The 4932-nt window shown below is 34.2% G+C and overlaps 1 pseudogene across 1 annotated transcript; it reads right to left on the reverse strand.

Annotated features, from left to right (window-relative positions):
* Positions 1-2053: 2053 nt before the first annotated feature.
* LOC306652356 (dnaJ homolog subfamily A member 1-like) lies at positions 2054-3455 on the reverse strand (annotated as a pseudogene). The gene has a single exon. The product of its transcript is annotated as a dnaJ homolog subfamily A member 1-like (transcript).
* Positions 3456-4932: the final 1477 nt, after the last annotated feature.

Here is a 4932-nt window from a genome sequence, read left to right on the forward strand (position 1 = left end):
AACATGGATGAAAGCAAGCTTCCAAAAAGCAGGACCATGAGCTATCTGGGAATATATTCTCTTGCCAGACCTGGATACCTTCACTTTTCCTATTTAGGAACAAAAGCCATGAGGGTGCTTGGACCAGTGATAACTTTGGATTACTTCCCATTTACCTGATTTTCTTGCATTTTCTCATTGTTATTTTGTGGAAAAACTCCACTGATAATGGGTACATGAATGTGAGGGAGCAGACCTTAGCATTTAGAGAGAGTTCATGAGGCAGTTCGAACCTACTGGAAATAATGGATAGAGGTGATGGAGATACAAGTGGCCAACAGTTGTATAAAAAATAAAGGCCATCATTACAAATCATCAGGGAAATATAAATGAAAACCACAGTGCAATAACATTTCACTCTAATATGAATGCCTGTTGTTAAAAAGACATTAGAAAAGTGCTGGCTAGGTGGGAATGTAAATTAGTACAACCACTATGAAAAATAGCATGGAGTTTCCTCAAAAAATTATAAGTAGAACTACCATATGATCCAGCAGTCCCATCACAGGGTATATATGTAAGGGAAATGAAATCATATCAAATGACAAAGATTTCTGCCCTTACATGTTTATTGCATCCCTGTTCACAATAGCCTAGATATGGAATCACCTAAGTGTCAATCAACAGATGAATGAATAATGTAAATGTGTAAGTACACAATGGAATACAACTCAGCCATGAAAAGAACAAGATCCTTATTTGTGACAACTTGGATGAACCTGGAAAACACTGTGTGTAGTGAAATAAACCTGACACAGAGAGAAAATGATCTCACTCATATGGGTAATCTGAAGGAATTGATTTCATGTGAATAGTAAAATAATAGTTGCCAGAGCCTGAGTATGGTGAGAAGAAGGGGCGGATAAAGAAAGATTGTTTAGTGGATAAAAATTGCACTTATAGAGATGGAAGATTTTCTGTTATACGTACACAGTGTATTAACTATATTTAATAATGTGTTTCAAAATAGAGTTGATTTTACATGTTTTATCAAAGAAGTGTTTGCAGTGATAATGGGTATAGTAATTATCTTGATTTATCTGTATACAATGTATACATGTATTGAAACATCACATTGTACTCCATACATTTGTGCAATTATTGTGTCAGTTAAAAATAAAACATAGAAAATAAAATGAATTTAATGAAGATAACCTGGATCATTAATGAGAATCTGGTACTGTGCCTGTAAAGTGCTTGGAGTACAAGATAAGACTTATTATAGTTAAGCCTGTGTGATCTATGACGTTTTGTTACTTGAAACACAAAGATCTTTTATGTTAAAGTCTTTCCTTGGACATTTACATAAGGTGGCTTAAGTAAGTCTAAAAACTGTTTTGTTACTTCACCAACTTAGAATTGTTGGCACAATCCAGAAGTGTACACTCAACAAGGATAAAGATGGGTCGTCAGGCTCTTGTTTTTCTTATTCTTTTTTTGACTTGAAGGAGGGGACAGTATACTGAAAGTAGAGGGACATAAATCCAGAATAAATAGAACAACTATAGCCTTCAGCAAGGATGAGAATAAATCAAGAAGACAAATTTGACCCAACTCTAAAAATTTCAGTGAGATCTAATAGATTGATTAAAACATTGATGTGGATGAGTAGGTCCCTGATGTGGAAATCAGGGAGCCAGGGCTGATGCTTCCCTAATAACTAACTAGGTTATAATAAAAATAGTTTCTTGGCCACAGTTGCCTCCTGTTAAAATGAGAGGACTGGTGTGGACACTCTCTTAAGTCCTGTCCTGCTCCAAGGATCTTAATTTATTTAAGCAATTTAGCACTAGAGTTTTACTTTGGATAATTTATGAAATTCTTCATTTATTTAATACTTTTACTTTGTTCCAAATGGGCTGAATCATTAGCATGTTGTTTACTAACTGTTGTGACAATCTATATCGTGATTTTTTGAGCTTTTATATTTATATTTATTCTTCATTTAAATTTTATAACACTACTATAATTGAATATTAAAACAAAAACAATAGCAAGTAGTGAGCATATTACGATTTTGTCCTTCACTCATTCACTACTGCATATAAAATATCTGTAGTGAGTGTTATTCACTGGCCCCATTAAGAGGTCTGACACTGAACACCACTTCTGGGATGATGTTCATGATCCTCATATGCTTCTCCATTATAATGGCGCCATCTTTCCTGATTTGGATCAAAGTCCACCAGTTCTACCTGATCCATTTCATCAGTCTCTTCTACTTCCTTCCTCTCAGGTAGGAGTTTTTCCAGCAAAGAGAGTTTGTCAGTAGAGAGAAAGCCATTTTCAGGAAAGTTTATCTTAAACTAAACTAAATGGTTGGGTGACCCTTTTCCTATGATCTATGATAAATTGACATACCTTAGTTTAGTACACACTGTATCTCCCTGCTAGACAATCTGACCAGAATGAGAGGTGATGATTATGGTTTGATTATTAAGAGTGGATATTGGCTTCTAGAAGTCACATGATGCTTCTACCAGCTGTTTGTTCATACACATGAAAAGGTCTTCTCATGGAAAGGTCTTCCCCTTGTCAAGTGAGACAGCATGGTCCTTCTGATCTAACACAGTGATAGTATCTCCTGGTTCTAATCCTGGCTCTTGGTCTCCTTCACCATGGAATGTTATCTTCTGTCCATCCTTCATGCCTGTCAATATGAACTTCTACAATCTTCTTCTCTCCAACTATCTTCCTTCCATTGCAGTTTTTTCATCTGTCTTTGGGACTGATCCATTTCCCATGACCCTGGCACTCCATGCACAAGAACTGAATTTGCTGAACCATTCCAGGTCCTATCTGATGAATTCTTATTTGCATTCCAGTACCTCGACAGTTGGACAGCACTCTACTGCTCCTTACCACCTCAGACTTCACATTTGTCACAAATCACATTCTTTTGTGGAACTTGTTTTCTTGTTGCACCATTATATAAATCTTCTAACATTGCTGAGAACTGATGCACAACATTTTTACCTCTCTTTTCTCTCTGCATTCCACCTCCTCCTCCAAGCATCATATCAAAGATGTCCATGGGGGAGTCAAAACCACCACCTGCTCCACCCTCCTTAATTGCTTGTTCTCCTTTGTCATATAATTCCCTTTCCTTGGCATCAGAGATAACTTCATAAGCTTGAGAAATTTGTTAAACTTTTCTCCTTCATTTGGATTATTATCAGGCTGATACTTCAATGCCAGTTTCCTATAAGCCTTTTTCAATTCTTCTGGCTGGTATTGGGTTCGACCCCCCAAAACATCAGAGTAAGTGGTTTCTTTCACCATTTTCTACAACTGGTGAGTGGCTGGGGCCCACGTCAGGGAGTGGGAAGGAGTGCGTAACTGTGTGCAGCTTTGGCAGCTGCCACTCCTCTGCCTCTCACCGAGTGTTCTGGAAAGTTTCCCCATGTATTGATTTTAAAATAATTTTCTGTTTAAACAAATTTACCATGGCCTGTTGAGAAAAAGTCCTAACCTTTCCTCAAATTTCTAAACAACCTTTTTGTATTTCATAAATTTTACTAATAAAAAGCATTTTAAGCATATAATTCTTGATATAATTTCTCTAGAACAAAATATTTTTCCTGTTAACCCTCTTAATTTTGTCTAACACCACTTACTTGACCAATTATAGAAGAATCTTAAACAATATATACAACCAGATGGAAACAGAGATTCTTTGAAACATGCCTGGCATGGATTACATATGTTTTCATGTAAATGGTTTTTGGTAAATGGTTACCAGCCTCTGTAGCGACTGAATATTAGGTTTACAGATTGAGAAATAAATATTGATGATAATCAAAGTTAAACTAGTTCTGCTCATTAGATTTTAATTATATTGTTTGCATTTATATATATGAATTACATATGGAACAGTTGTAAAAATCTGTAAGTTATTTACTGTTATCAGAAAGGTTTGATTTAAGAAACAAATTTACATTTGTTAAAGAATATAGTCAATGCTTTGTTTCCTAATATTTAGTTTATATAATATTTCTAAATGTTTCTGTGCCTTAGAAGAAAAGTGTTTGAAACTTTGTTACATATGTAGAGGGAAATAATGATCACACACAAATTGTGGAAAATCAGATATTGTAACCTTGCATTAATTTAATAAATTGTGCTTTTTAATTAAGAAAGTACCTCCCTTATTTTAAAGAGAATGTGATTTTGAAAATATGTACTGATGGGATAATTTGAATTATAGTGGTGAAAATCATCAATTTCATGCCATTATGTTTCTGTTTTGTTTTGGCATATTTGATACCACATATGTATTTTGTTTATGTCTTGAAATGGGAGATTCGGTAAATGGGTCATAGAGTAATAAATTCTAGAATCTAATAACCCTTTTAACTTTGCATTAAAAAGTGTATTCTTCCACTTGTATATTTTGACTGTACTAATGAATAAATGATAAAATGCTAATGTTTAATACAATATTTTAATTATATCTGTTATAGATATTGACATAGTTTCAACATTTCCAATATTTTTACATGTTAGTAAATGCTTCATTATTTTATAGTTTTGAATTTTTGTGTAATAATAACCATGCTTATCTATGTGAAGTGATATTTCATTGTGATTGTGATTTGCATTTCCCTAAAGGTTAGTTGATGTTGACTATCTTTTTATGAACTTGCCATTTGTACGTCTTCTTTGGAAAGTTATCCAAGACCTCTGCACGTTTTTATAACAGGGTATTCTAATTTATATTTCCATTCTGTAAACATATGTCATTCCATTCATTTCAAGAGTTTCATTCTTAGACATGATTAGTGTATCTGCTTAAAGTCTATAATAATTAGATCATCTAGATCAATTCAGGGTTCTGCCTGTTGATTATCTTTTCTCCTGAGAATTTTTGGAATTTTTCTGATGCTTTGTGTG

This window comes from Sciurus vulgaris (genome assembly GCF_902686455.1).
Source record: "Sciurus vulgaris genome assembly, contig: HiC_scaffold_178_arrow_ctg1, whole genome shotgun sequence".
NCBI classification, from domain to species: domain Eukaryota; kingdom Metazoa; phylum Chordata; class Mammalia; order Rodentia; family Sciuridae; genus Sciurus; species Sciurus vulgaris.